The 16,004-nt window shown below is 38.9% G+C and overlaps 1 protein-coding gene across 1 annotated transcript in view; it reads left to right on the top strand.

The window, feature by feature from the left end:
- The window catches only part of LOC138141990 (SLAM family member 5-like), a 76,537-nt gene that overhangs the window by 25,302 nt on the left and 35,231 nt on the right, over positions 1–16,004 (top strand). The window lies entirely within an intron of this gene.

Below are 16,004 nucleotides of genomic sequence, written 5' to 3'. Positions count from 1 at the left end.
GTGAAGACCTTAGCAATCACCAAGTCAAAGAACCAGGATCTCTGAGTTGGAAGGGACTGCAGATGAGGGAGCCAACCTTCACCTGAACAAAAATGCCATCTCCTTTCTCCCTATCCCGTGGTCCTCCAGACTCTGCTTGAAGATTTCCAGAGATAGAGTCATGGTCTCTAAGAGCAGATGTTTTCCCTTTTTAATTCTTCTTATTATTAGGAAGTTGTAGTTTTCTTACAAGATTAAATCTGCTTCTGTGCAATTTCTACCCACTCATTGGTATCCGTTCTGCCCTCTGCAACCAGAGTAGATAGATCTAATTACCTTGCACATGACAGTCCTTAAAATAATTCAGGACAGCTGACATATCCCTCCAAAACTTCTCTTTTCAGGCTATCCTACGTCCACTCTTTCAACCAATCTTCATAGGACATGATCTCAAAAACCAACAGCTCAAAAACTCAAAAACCAAATGATCTCAAAAACCTGATCTCCCTCTCCAGACATTCTTTAACTTTTACTTTTAGCATTAGCATTTAGCCTTAATCTTTAGCATTGCTTCCTAAAAATGGGGTGCCCAGAACTGAATGCAGCAATACAAATTTGACCTGATTAAGACAAGATATAACTATATAGATATATACATATACTTCTAAATAATGTAGATGTATATATACCTAAACATCTAAGTGTATTAAAGATAGCATCTACATATCTATACAATATATACATGTGTGTTAACATGTATGAAAACATAGGATAGAGTATAGATATATATACAAACATACATATATAGGCATGTAGCTGTACTGTATGTCAGACCATGGCAAGATTTCTTCTACTGCATCACAAATTCTATGAAGTATAATAGTCACTTCTCCCCAAAATTCCCATAATTTCTACCTCAGTAATCAATTCCTCCTTGTCGATGAGAACCAGGTACAAAAGAGAAGTTCCTCATTATTTGTCCTCTTCCTCTTTTGAAGGATGAAATGGTTGTTAAGGTAAGTCAGAATATTATTAGCTAATATGCTTTGGGAAGAAAAAAGATATCTAGGAGACATCTAATAATTCATGCTCTTCATCACTCATGCATCATGCTTCCAAGTCAGACCTGTGATGTTCCTGAAATCATCCATCAGGATATTTCTGCATCTGTAGGATACTTCAAATACACTATTGATTCTGTTTCTGCCTCTACTAATCTTCACCAAATGTTCTACTTCCCTCTCTGGATTCTAAATTTTTCCACATGATTAAATCTTTGTAAAATACACTGCTTCTATGTCCCTCCTATCACCACATTATCTATTCTGTACCCTTTAAAAACAGAGTTACACCGTTTTCTAGTCATAGGTCCCATTCCGCCTATAATGAGCATTAGAAATGTAATAGATATATATTGAGAGGAGTGGAACCAAGACCTGCTTCCCCAGCCTCCACAGACCTCAGGATGGAATTGATAGGAAATCATGTACAGGAATCAAATGGGCCAACAGCCATGTGGAGTGAAAACATCATGGGGTAAAAAGGGTGGGGCACCAAGCAGCAGTGCAAAGAGCTCAACTGAGAAATCCAGGCTCAGTGTGAGAAAGTTATCCACAGGGTCCACCAGGGTTCCCCTGAGAATTGTGGATCTGGAACCTGTTACCAACTTCCTGATCCCCACATAGACTCATAAAAGGCTAAATAGAGACCACAGAACACAAATCCCAGTGGGATGAGAAATTAAGCAGAACTTTAAAATTCCCATGAATTTCATATATTATTAGACTGTGTTACTGTTTTGGCAATTTTTGTGGAGCTTAGACTTTGTCTCAAGGAATATATCTTTGGAGTGGGAGAGCAAGGGAAGGACATATTGGGAAGTGGAGGAAATATACAAACAAAACATAGCAATTTTTTTCTAATTAGATCTCTCCAAAGACAGAATCAGCTACCATAGGACATAGTGAGTCTTCCTCAATGGAAGTCTACAAGAAAAGACTGGATGAACACTTTTTCAGACTGTTGTGGAGGGGATTTTAATCCAGTTGACTGACTCAGAGTCAGTCTCTGAGATTCTTTCTATGTCTTAGATTCCATGATTTTGTGAGACACACAATAGCAAAGCACAAAGCAGAGACTTCATTCATTGGTGTTGTGAATATTGAGAATGATAAGTCAAACTTTGTGGAGAGAGAAACAGAAGTGTTCTTTACTATCTAAATAAATATTTTCTGAATTGAATTTCTTTTTAGTCTGTTGCTTTCTGGGGAACTGAAGGACTTTTAAGAGAAAGGAGTTAGATTTCAGGTATCCAGGAGGAGTTAAAGATGGGAACCAAAGAATTCAAAGACATTATCAGAGAGAAAACTCCCCAAGACTGAATTTAATCCATGTCAGAGGTCTGGACCTTTTACACAAGTTACACCCATAAGGTTAAATGTGCAGTATATGGAATCACATCCATCAAAACAGCTGCCCAGTCTCCCTTATACATGTTAGTTAAGAGGAAAAGTGAGGAGAAATCATTTTCTTAAAAAAAGACAGTCCTCAGCACAGAGGAGTTCCTGAAAACCTAAGCACCCTCTTCAGGAAGGATAAGGCCCCTCAGGGATAGCACTAGTCCCAACTCAGCTAGGGCAAAATCCCTTCTCTCAATCTTCAAATATCAACTTGAGAGGTATAGGGCTAGACTGTGCTGAACTGGATTAGGCATCACCTGTGGCAGGGTGGAAAAAGGAGTATAGGTAGTGAAAAGAACATGGAACAAAGGAAACAAACATTTATTATGCACTTGCTATATGCCACGCACTGTGATAAGCCTTTTACAAATCTCATTTGATCTTCACAACTCTGGAAGGTAGATTCCATTATTGTCCCCATTTTACATTGGAGGAAACTGAGGTAGACAGTGGTTAAGGGACTTGTCCACAATCACCTGGTATCTGAGGCCAGATTTGAACTCAAGTATTTGTGACTCCAAGTTCAGCATCCACTGTACGACCTTGCTGCTGATGGACCAAGACTAGGAGTCCAGAGACCTACCACTAACAACCTTTGTGACTTTGGGCAAATGATTCCGCCTTTTGGAACCATAACTTTCTGATCTGTAATATAGGAAGACATCGGATTAGATTATTTCTGAAGCTATTGCCAGGCTCTAACATTCCCTCATTATATGAACTTGATGTCTTCCAGAAGCTGTCTCACCATGATGAGTAAAAAATGGTCCTTCTTTTCAGAAGACTTGGATCAGGAAGATGTGAGAATGAGCATGGATCTACTCTGCGATGTCCTAGAAAGAGAACTGGACTGAAAATTAATAAACTTGCATGCTAATTCTGGTATTTTTTTTAAATTTTATTTTAATCTCAAATGCTAGAATGAATGCAAATACCAAATAGGGAAAGGAAACACAAATATATCATAAACTTAAATACAAAGTAAGAAAGGGGGGAAAGCATGACATGTGCATAGCAGAACATAAGAAAGGATTCAAAATATGTAACAATAAATTTTTATTTCAAGAAAGCCTGCATGGTAAATAATACACATTATATTGAGAATTGTCCATATTTGCTTCTTTGTAAGTTTTCTTTTGTTCTCTGCTGTGCACTTTTTCACTTTGTTCTTTATTTCTCTTCCCCCCTCCCCACCCCAGGAAGGCTACCATTAAGTTTGGATATGTTTCTATATATAGCTACAGACACACACACACACACACACACACACACACACACACACACACATACATACATACATGGACATATACTTTCCCAAATTCTACTCCTGATCTTTATGTTTGTGCATATCTCTTGTATTCTATCCCTCCTGACTCCTCTACTTTACTTCTACTCACTGCCTTGACTTCCTATTTCTTGCCTACCCCCCCCCCAAGGATCCCTCCCCTGTCGTCCCATTCCCATAAATATAAACGCCCTTCTATACCCCACTTTTACCTATTCCCTCACTTTCCCCTCTAAAGATCCCTCCCTTGTCCTCTCCCCACTCCCTATGCCCCTAGAGTTTTATTTCTTCCAAATTTAGACTTTTATACTCTTCTAAATATATATATATATATATATATATATATATATATATATGTATGTATTGTTCCCTCTTAAACCAATTCCCAATGAAAGTAGGTTAGTAGAACTACCAGCCCTCCTCCCCCATCTAATTCCTCTGTATCAACTCTTCCTCTTGCACCTCATTTGTATAAAATAATTACTCTTTTTAGCTGCTCCTAAATGGTTTTACTTTTTAAATCCATATAATAGTATTTCTTCTGAGCTACCCAATTATTAATAAGAATGTTAGACATACCTTTTACATTTTACATATTCAAAAAGTAAATGGTCTGTCCTTATTGAATCCCTTATAATCAGTCTTTGATATATACCTTATATTTCTCTTGGCTCTTGTACGTGAAATCCTCTATTAAGTTCAGATTTTTTTTTTTTAACAAAGTCTTGAAAATCTAAGAGTTGATCAAATGTCCATTTTTTTTCATTCAGGATTATGCTTAATTTGTGGGGCATGATATTTTCAGCTGGATTCCCAGTTCTTTTGCTCTTTGATATATAGTGTTACAAGACCTGAGGTCCTTTAAATGTCTCTTCTGCCAGGTCTTGTGTGATTCTAATTGTGGCACCATCATATTTAAATTTTTTTATTCTTGTTGCTTTTAATATTTTATCCTTGAGCTAGGGGTTTCAGAATTTAACTGATATTCCTATGAGTTTTCCTTATAGGATCTCTTTTAAGTGGTGATCAATAGATTTTTTCTATTTCTACTTTCCCCCCTTGTTCTAATGCTTCAGGACAATATTCTTTAATTATCTCTTCTATCATTGCATCGATTATTTGTTATCATAACTTTCAATTAGTCCAACTATTTTTCTGTTATCTCTTCTTGATCTGTTCTCTAAATCTGTTGGGGGGGTTATAAGATGTTTCAATTTCTCTTCTATTTTTTCATTATTCATATTTTGTTTAATTATTTCTTGTTCTCTTATAATTTTGCTGACCTCATCTTGCCCAATTCTAATTTTCAAGGTGTCATTTTCTTCCTTAAGATTCTTAATCTCCTTTTCTAATTAGTTGACATTCATGATCTTGTTTTTCTTGGATTATTCTTTTTTTTCCAATTTTTCCTCCATCTCTGTCATTTGATTTTTAAAGTCTTTTTAAAGATCTTCTATGAATTCTTTTTGGGCAGGTGACTATTTGATATTACTCTTTGGGGGTTTCTATACTTCAGTATCCTCCTCTGAAGATAAACCCCAGTCTTCTTTATTCCCATAATAGCTTTCTATGGTTGGATTCTCTCTCCTTTGCCTGTGCATTTTTTTGTGGTAATAGCTTATTTTTTTGTAATCACCTCTAGCCCTGGAGTATGGTGGATGGTGCCTCTTGCCCCAGATCTTCAGTTCTCCCCTCTAGCCTGGAACCAAAGCCAAATCTCCAACTTCCTATAAGTGCCCACAGTCAGAGACTTTCTGCCTCCCTGCTTCTGCACTCATTGGCATCTACTGGTTCCTTATCACTTACACAATTCTTCACAGCACAGCTAGGTCTGGTATTCCTTATCAGCAGAGGTTCCGTTGAGCTTCCCAGGCTCAGACGCCCAACTCCCCTCACTATAGAGGGGGTAAAAGTTCCTGTGGCTGGGGCCAAGGCAGCCTCTCAAACCAACTAACCCCAGGGCTTGGCCCCATGTCGTTAAAGAAGGACCCTAGCCTAGAAGTTCTTATTCTTCACAGGTACCAAACCTCATCCAGGGAGTTTTCTTCTAATCTTCTCAAATTGTCCCAAGAAGACCTCTGTGGTGCCCCTATTCTTATTTATTTTCACCCGTATGTTGTTTGGCCTTAAGCTGCTATTTCATCTCTTTTGTGGGTGAAAATCTTGAGAGCTTGGAATTTTCTAACCTACTCCACCATCTTCCCAGAATCCTCAAGTCTAATTCTGGTCTTGTGGAAAGAATGTTGTACCAAATGAGGGCCTAAAATCTAGAGAAATCCTAGGTAGTTGTCATAGAATATTCTAAAATGAACCATGGACATCTCAGAATTGGAAATTGATTCCTAGACATCATCTGTTCAATCTATACACGAACAAGGATCCATTCAACAACAAACCCAAGAAGTGATCAATCAGGTTTTACTTGACTTTTGGTGACACGGGAATCCACTACATCTTGAAGAAACCCATTCCATGACTTGACTGTGGCAAGGTTAGAGCAGACCCCAGCAGACTGAATTACTGGCAGCAGTGGCAGTTCCAAGACCTCTCACTGCAGAAGGGGGATCTGTCAGAAATGGGTGAGAGAGAGGCACAGTCCTGCACAGGGCCTGTGGCAGTGGCAGCAGGTACTCCAGGGGCTATCAGCCCACAGAATCAATATTTGAAAGTCACCTATTCAAATTTCCAGGAGCCAAGATGGGGGAGTAAACAATACATCACTCTCACCCTACCTTGTTGACCTTGAAAAACCCAGAGAATATAGCACCAGGAAAAATCTTGGAACAGTGGAGCCAGCATAAAGAAGGAGTATAGCAGGCTTTTATCTTGGGAGGCTAGGGGGATTAATGGGAAAGGTCCCTCTTGCTATGGCTGAAGGGGACCAGTACAGGACAGGAAGCATCCCAGCAAGTCCCACCTAAGCAGACTATTGGGAGAGCTGGAGCCCCAGGGTTGTGGAGCCTGCAAATGCCAACACCAGGACCCCAGGAATGCCTTCACACAGCCAGGGGAATTGGCAGACACCAGCACAGATGGGCATCTACCAGTAGCTGAGCCTACCCATGCTTTAGCACATCACTAGGGGAGGAAGACACCTCCAGTGGCCGAACCACCCGTCTCTCATACCTCACAGCAGAACTTCAGTGTAACTGAAATGCAGAAAGATCTCACCTGGCCTCAGCATACATCAGCCAGCTCCACCTCAGCACCAGGTAAGCTACAACATTATATAGCTTCCAGCGGCCAGAACCAGACCCCACAGAACAGAAAGCCATAAATCAGGCCCTAGCCCCCAGCACAAAAAGTGTGAATCACAGTCCCCTGTGCCCCAGAAGCAGATCCACTTTTTTTTTTCCCAATTTATTTATTTATTTTTAGTTTTCACCATACCCTTTGACCCAGCGATACCACTTCTAGGGCTGTATTCCAACGAAATCATAAAAATGGGGAAAGGACCCAAGTGTACAAAAATATTTATAGCAGCCCTTTTTGTGGTGGCCAAGACCTGGAAATTGAGGGCATGTCCATCAGTTGGGGAATGGGTGAACAAGTAGTGGTATATGAATGTAATGGAATACCATTGTGCTATAAGAAATGATGAGCAGGCAGACTTCAGAGAAACCTGGAAAGACTTACATGAACTGACGGCTGAGTGAGGGGAGCAGAACCAGAACATTGTACACAGTAACAGGCAGTGTGCCATGACTGACTTTGATAGACTTGGCCCTTCTCAGCAATGCAAGGACTTAAAACAATTTTAAAGGACTCATGATGGAAAATGCCATCCACATCCAGAGAGAGAACCATGGAGTCTGCACGATGAGTGGAGCAGCCTATTTTCTTTTTATTTGGTTTTGTTTTTCCTTTCTTTTGGTTTCTCTCATTTGTTAGAATCCTACCATACAGCATGACTAATATGAAAGTAAGTGTTTAATAGGAATATCAGATTTCATGCCGTCTTGGTGGGGGGGGGGGGGGGTAAAAATTATGGAAGTGAATGTTAAAAACTAAAAATAAATAAACTTCAAAACAGAAGAAAAAGAGGGCCCGCGGACGCATCGATGCCTGCGCGAGGTGTCTGGTTGTGGTGCTTCCGGCCGGGCCTCAGCGGAAATGGCCTCGCCGGCTGCGCCCGCGGCTTGCCATCTTGCCTTCTCCAGGTGCGCTCTTGTGTCTTCGTTTGTGGGTAGTTCATTGTCCAGACGGTTCTGCCGAGGGGACGGCCCAGCAGACTCTGAAAAGGATATGCTTGAGATCCCCTTTCCCCCATGGGAAGAGCGAACAGATGAGCCGATTGAAACTAAGAGAGCTCCCCTGCTTTATGAGAGCCGGAAGAGAGGCGTGCGTCCTGCCCAGAAGCAAAGCCAGCTGCCGAGATCCTTGAAAACGATGTCAAGATGATGCTGAGACACTGCCAAGAACAAGAAGAAACAGCAGAGGTTGCGGCGGCCCGGCCCTCGAGGCCCTCCTTGAGAAACCAGCCTGGACTTTATTCTGCCCTGACCCAAGGGCAGGACCCCAAAACGACACACATTAGACCCTGGTCACCTGCTGCTTTCCACCACCAAGCCAGACTGTAGAAGGTGAGGGGGAGAGGGAGGAGGCAGCCTGGAATATTTCGTGTTCTGCCATTCAGAAAGGATTTTGATTGGTGGACAAAATGATGACTCAATATCACAGTCCTACAAACCAGAGTTGGTATGACAGCTTTGGAAAGGAAATTCTTCATTCCTTGTTCAGCATGGATTTCTGTGGTTCCAAACTCTTTTCAAAGAGAAACCCATGAAAACACAAAAATTTTCAGAAAGCAGCAGAAATGTGGAAGAGCTGATAACTCAATATGCCCTGATTTCCAGCTTGCCTTCCCAAAGGCTACAAAGAGACTTGGGTGTCTCTTGATTGAATTGACATCTCTTGGTCTCAGTGGGAGAATTTGCTCTGTGTATTCTCTATCCTGTGTGACTTTTCCAGTTTCCACATGATAGGTATTTAGACAAATGGATTTGCTCACTAGTCACTATTTGTGATTTTTTTTTTAAACAACTAGCACTTAGTTGGAAGGTCAAGCCTAAGGGTATAAGCTTGAGGTCACCCTTTCCCCTTTTGTGGACAGTGACCAGGAAATTGTCTTCAACCTAAAATCATGACCCTGACTAGAAATATTTAGGAAGTCAGGTAAATACAATTCTCATCTGGTATCCTCTCTCAGAAAACTAAATGGTCAGCATTGTGGCCTCTTCACCTGCTCCCTCTAGGCTTAAATCAAATTCTCCCTTGGAGAATAGTAGACAAAGTTACAGAGATATTTATCCACACCTCCTGGTGAGCTGCATTTAGACAACTTTTATGAACATACACATTTTACCTGACAACACACATTACATTTTAAACTAACTATTGTACTTCACCTTCCAAGTCTTCTCATCCCCTCTTTTTTTTCTTTTTTTTTTGGGGGGGGGGAGGGCAGTTGGGGTTAATTGACTTGCCCAAGGTCTAGTATGTGTTAAGTGTCTGAGGCCGGATTTGAACTCAGGTCCTCCTGACTTCACTCTCATCCCCTCTTTTTTGTGTCAAGCAGGAAAGCATCAGAGCTATATAAGACTAGAAATTTTTCAGTCATATATATATATATATATACATTTCATGGAATCTTGGGTACAAAATTACAACTATAGAATTAGCACCTATGATCTCTATTGTCCCACCCCAGAGGATGCTGAGAAAAAGAATGAAATAGAGACCTGAAAGTGGTTAAAGAAAATTTTACAAAGTCTCAAGACCTAAGTCCAGGATTAAAATGGAGACGAAAGGGTCATGTGTTGGCAGGGTTGACAAAATTCACATTTTTTGTACATCTTTTTGATTCAGAGTTATTGCACTGGTGAATGCAGAAGGAAGTTGGGGGCAGGGGGGGCCCACAGAGTAGTGTCTGATTTTAGCAAAGTAAATCCGTTTTGTTGTAAATAAAGTCCTTTTTAATTAATTTTCTGGTCTGAAAATATTTCATTGTGTCCCAATCCCAAACCTGAATTACTGTATTGTGCCATAAGGCCTGGACCAGAATATTTAGCATTAACCAACAGTTAAAGTGCTTACAGATCTCTTCCAGGAGGCTCTTTAGTGATCCAAGTATCAAAGCAACCCATACAATGTCAACAGCAAACAAGAGTATCTGGGAGACCTCATCATCCATAGTAACAGTAATAATAATAACAATAACAATAATTAGCATTTATATAGTGCTTTAAGTTTTGCAAACCCCTTATATATGTTATTTCACTTGATCCTCACAACAAACTTGTAAGGTAAATACTAATATAATCCATTTTACTCGATGAAGAAATTAAGGCTGAGAGGGCTTAAGTTAACTTCCACTGGTAAGTGGAATATAGCTAGTAAGTATCTAAGATAGGACTCAAGCTCTGACTCCAAGTCTAATTTTCTATCCACTCTAGCACCACCTAGTCAGTCCCTCTTCAACTTTCATTCCATGGTAAATATCCTATATCCCAGTGTCAAATAACTTTTGCAAATATATGTTTCCTAGTTTAATGCCTAATTTGATATTTATGATCAGGAGATAGGATTTTAATAGGATTATTTTATTATTTAAAATAATATTATTTCAATTTATTTTTTAAAGAGACCTATTCACTGAATGGGCATTATCTCACTCAAAGTGAGAACCTGAAAAGACCTTAGCCTACAAGGGTCTGGGTCTCCCATTGCATCCTGGGCCATCTCCAGCCCTCCTGATGAATATCTGGCATACTAGATCCAGATGACTCTGGAGGTGAAAGTGAGGTTGGTGACCTTGCACAGCCCTCCTTCATTCAAAGTCAAGTCAGCTGCAAGTCATGTCATGATTTCACTGATGTCATGGTTCTCTTCAAGAATGAAGGACAAACACATCAATTTCAATTTATTTATTATTTATTTAAATAATATTATTTAAAATAATATTTTAATATTTATTTAATAGGATTGTTTCTGTTGTTCATTTGCTTAAGAAATCTTGAATTATTTTTATGTGTGGATGGGAGACACCTTCTTGGAAAAGACCCTTTAAGGTGACATTTTGCTCTACTGAAGTAAATACTTTTTTGTTATCAATCAGTAATAAGCAGAGTAGGATTTTGTATTCTCTACATCTTTCAGTCAATTGTATGACAGTAAAGATGTCATCCACTGTGGAAAATTACCTGAGAAAGCCTGCCTGCTACCTACTAATACTTTCACTATGGATCACCTCAAAGAATTCAGCTAATTTTCATAAAAATTATTACAGATAGAACATTAGCATTTCATTCAGTAGTTGTTTCTCTCTCTGTCACTTTTTTCAGTACTAATAAAGACTAAATAGTTTTTTTTCTGAACCCCAGATATCTTCCCCTCCTTCCTTTAAACTCTGTGAATCAATCTATCAATGTTATCATAATTTTATCAACTCTAGTATGAATATTCTCTGTGTACGCTTTGTACAACTGCTTTTTCTAATTTTGTTCTTTTTAGTTACCATTTCTATGTCTCTATAAGTATGACCTGGACTTTGATGTTAGAGTCCAAGTATGATAGCTCTAGTCTCCTTAATGGCAAGAAACTTTATTATGAAAATCTTCAAGGATCTTTTATACTTTTCTTCTGTTTGTTGTCATTCCATTTTCTTCATAGTTTTAATTTATTATTTTAATTAAATTGCATGATATTATACATCATTAATTCTAGTGAATGAGAACATAAAGGGATTTAGAAGGATCAAACAAAGGGAAAAGTGTCAGAAGAAAAGTATACATGATTATTATCACTAAATTAAAACAAATCACTAAGTGCACTCAGACTTACTTTGCTTAATTGGCTCTCCCCAAGTTTTCTTTAAAATGATTTTACCCTCTGTTGTTTCTCTCTGACCTACGGGGTGATGCTACTCATGATCTTCCATTATATTTTTGTTAAGATTTTACAAACAAGTTTATAATTTGAACTACTATTGTGTTTGGCTCCCATTTCTATCAGGTTGACATAGGTCAAGCGTTTGCTATCTATCAGAGTGCTTAGCACATAGTAGAGGCTTAATAAATGTTTGTTGATTGTCTAATTGTTGACCTGGGAGCTTTTTGGGATATTTTGGCCTTTCTGTTATGACAATTTAGATTGCTCAAGCTTCCTTTGCATTACTTCATATAACTTTTTATTTGTTTCATGAGGTATACTTCATATGCTTTATATACCTATTTGTATTTCTGATCAATTAAATTATAAAATATTAGTTATCATTACTAATGGTGAATGAGAAGATGAAGAGATTTAGAAAAATGCAAAGGTATCAAAACAATGTATACAGGCAAGAAGAATAGCATACACAATTATTATCACTAAATAAAAAGAACAATCCTATGTAACCTTTGACAAATCACTTCACTCTTGTGAGCCTCAGTTCCTCATCTACAAAATGATAATGCTAAATTATATAGTCTCTATAGTCCTTTCCAGCTCTAAATCAATGGCGTTCCACTCAGGAGAAATTGGTTCCAAGGAACAAAACTAATATTAGTGAGTGGATGTTGCAGGCAATCAGCATTCAGATCAATTAAAAAAAGAAGACACTGCACTATAACTGTACAAAAATGAACAAGTTGCCATAACATGTAGTGTGTTCCTCATTACTAATGGTATTCATGCAGAGATATGATGACCATTTATCAGAGATCTTATGGAAAGGAAATAAGCAGTGGTCTTGGGTCTAGAACATGGACTGGATCTGGAGTTAGAGAATGTTGATTAAATCCCTGGGCAGTTACTAGCTCTGTGACCTCGAAAAATTTTACCTCACCAGTCTGGGCCCATTCACTCATCCATTTTGCCCTTTTCCCCTCTAAAGCCTATGTATGTTCTTAGCAGCTTTTACTATCACTACAATTCTAAAGTAGTGCTGCTATTGGTGAAACTTTTCACAGTAAAACGTCACAGCAGGTTAAAAAAAAAAAAAAGGAAGAGAAACGGAGAAACTGCAACTCATTTATCACTGACACTCTTGCTTCCCAAGGATTAAGAGCTGAAAGAACATGGCCCAGCATCACCCCTGGTTCTTGGTCCTCTTTCTGTGCATGGGTAAGTTCTGGCTGTTGCCAGTCCCTCTCTATTGTCCACCTGCCAGCTATTTGCGTGGGCAGGAACATTGCTGAGACCTTCTGGGTGGTTTAGGGCTGAGATGGTATTTCCTTCCAGTTTGTGCTTTTAAACAATAATGCTAACCCCAACAGCTTCTGTCTGTACCAAAATCCTAAAGAAACGAGCTGGCCAAAAACGTGGACATGAAAAAAGAATGCGGACATCAAACCTGGCCAGTCTAATGCCTTTTCCTACTTTGAAGAGGCCAGTCTTGAAATTTATTTGTATTTAGAATCACTCAGCCTCAGCAGACCTCAGATTTCTCAACTATTAAATGAAAAGGATGGGTTTAGGATTCCTTCCAGCTGTAATCTTGAATAGATCTCTAATTCTAGGGAATAGTTCTTGGACACTCTCATTTGATCCTTAAAATAGTCCTACGATGGGTGCAAAACACATTTTTTTACACATTTCAAAAAATAGCTGAGGCACACAGGGGTTAAGTAACTTCCTTATAAATCATAAAGCTAGTAAACGGCAGGACCAGAACCAAACAAAAAACATCAGAAGCCCTACATATATTTCACAGAGAAGGTGTATAGTAAATGTTTGTTGTTTTCTAATGAACTGAAAATTTAATTGCTCAGTCTGGTTTTCCCTATCTTCCTCTCTACCCTCAACTACACTAAAAAGTTGTCATTCATTCTTAAATCAATGAGATGAGATTATATGATCCTCTGGAAAGAATGCTGGATTCGGAGTCAGAGGACCTAGATTCAAATCTTGCTCTGCCACTTATGATATGTCCTTGAGAAAGTCCTTTTGCTTTTCTGGGCCTCAGTTTCTTCATCTGTAAAATGAGGACTGTACTATAAGATTTCTAAGGTCCCTTCTAACTTTAAATTCCTAGCCTATGAGAGATGAGTTTGGGTTATCCAGTTTACTGTAAGATACACAACTATCAATCTATATTGAAGTGAATAATGGAGAATGGAGTGTAATTTTTTAAATGTAGGGAATAATAACCAAAAAACTCCACAATTTATTTGTCCAATTCTTTAAGCTTTGCATGCATAATATAAGTAGAGGATTAGAGAGATAAAGAGACATTCCCTAGGTCACAAGGCTCCTAAGCAGTAAAGTCGATGGACTTCTCTACAGGTAATTATTGTGGTCAACATCCTCATCACCATTATCATCACTAAGCATTATTGAGCACATGGCATTGTTTTAGGTGTTGTACAAAGAAAATGGTACTGGATAAATCCTTGGCCCCAGTTGCTTAAAACCAACTAGAAAGAAGGGACTGTATTGGACAGCAGAGAGACATTGTTACTGTGAAAGACTCATACCATAGATGGTTCATATTTAAGGTGACAAATGGTATCTTCAAATTTTGATCTTCAGTATCTATCAGAAACTCTAGCAATGTATTAGAACAACCTAGGTCAGGAATAATAGGATTACGAATGTGCTTAGAGTTCATTAATCCACCAGGGGATTTAAATCATACTCCCATTCATAACAAATCTCTCTAGGAAAAACTTAACAAGTCAACAGTATGTAACATAAAGCTGGACCATGGGGATGGTCCAGGCTGAAAATTTCTAAAGGGGCAATAAGAGATTTGGTTAACTCTTTGTCAGCTCCTCATCCTCCTCTGACTCCTTAAACTTGGGTGTGTCCACTTTGCTTTGTTCCAGGCCCTCTTCTCTCTGTACTCTCTCCCTTAAATAACCTCATCCACTCACATGAATTCTATTATCACCTCTTTGCACATGACTTTCAATCCTTTATCTATAGCCACCACCTCTCCCCAAAGCTTTAGTCCCACATTTCTAAATGTCTGTTAAATACACAACTGAACTTTTTTACTTCCCTTCTTCCCACCCAAAGGAGGAAAACATTTACCTTTTTCTTAACTTCTCTATTTTTGTTATTTTCGTAACTATATTCTCAGTTGCTTAATCTTACAACCACAGAGTCATCTTTAACTCTTCCCTTTTCCTCATCCCCATAACTAATAAATTCTGAAGTCCTGTCGATTCTATCTATATACTGGAAAAAAAAAATTAGGGTTAGACTCAGTGAATAGAGCACCAAACCTGTTGTCAGGAGGACCTGAGTTCAAATTCCAACTCAGAACAGACACTTGATACTGATACTTACTAGTCATGTGACTCTGGGCAAGTCACTTAACCCCAATTACCTTGTCCTCCCCCCCCAAAAAAAAAATTAGGGTTAGAATAGAAGTTGTCCTAGTTATGGAGCTAGAGTTGAGAAATAACCAATGAACAGTTTTTGCTCCCCACTGATCTCTGCAAAAATGACAAGAGTTCTAGAGGAAGGCCCCTAGCACATTGTGCCAATCATCTATGTGGGATTTATGAAAGGAAATTATCAAAGGATGAGATGAGAAGGTAGGAGAGGGTTGCAGTATGCACCATGGGAAGGATGAGATAACAGATGGATCAAAGTATGGAAGTAATATTTTTCCCTTCTGTCCCCTCTTTTTCACTCCCATTGTCACCACCTTAGTTCAGTCTCTCATTTCTTCTCACTTAGATTATTAGGGCAGTTTTCTAATTGGTCTTCATACATTTACCCTTTAGCCTCTCTAACCCATCCTTTAAACGTCCCCACAAAAAATGTATAGTAAGAATGATTGTCTTCTCTATATGGTCTTCATCCACCTCTTATGGCTCTACTATTGGTTTCCTCCAATATTCCATCATGGACACTTTTCTCTTCTTTCTCTGCATATTCTCCCTTGCTGAACTCATTTTCTACAGTGGCTTCAATTGTCATTTTCATGAAGATGATTTCCAAGGATTTATCTTCACTCCAACCTCTCTTCAGAGCTTGGTTTATTTTAATTCAACAAGCATTTATTATAATTCTGCATCTCCACTTAGATGTCCTGCCTGCAATTCAAATGCAATGTGCTCAAAAACTAACACATCATCTTTCACTGCCCCCAAACCTGACCCTCTTAACTTCTGTATTTCTGGTAATGACCCACCATTTTCCAATAACTTTGTAGCTCTCTCCCTCTCTCCCCCTCTCTTCCTCTTTCTTTGTCTCCGTCTCTTTCTCTCTCTCACTCTGAATTATTCTCACTCCTTGTTGAATTAAAATAAACCAAGCTCTGAAGAGAGGTTGGACGGGGTCCC

The sequence above is a fragment of the Petaurus breviceps genome, unplaced genomic scaffold (assembly GCF_028583685.1).
Source record: "Petaurus breviceps papuanus isolate PSGF00001 unplaced genomic scaffold, PetGlider_PUasm1.0 90510, whole genome shotgun sequence".
Taxonomy (NCBI): domain Eukaryota; kingdom Metazoa; phylum Chordata; class Mammalia; order Diprotodontia; family Petauridae; genus Petaurus; species Petaurus breviceps.
The sequence above is the reverse complement of the archived record's forward strand: the minus strand, read 5'-3'. Positions and strand labels throughout refer to the sequence as shown.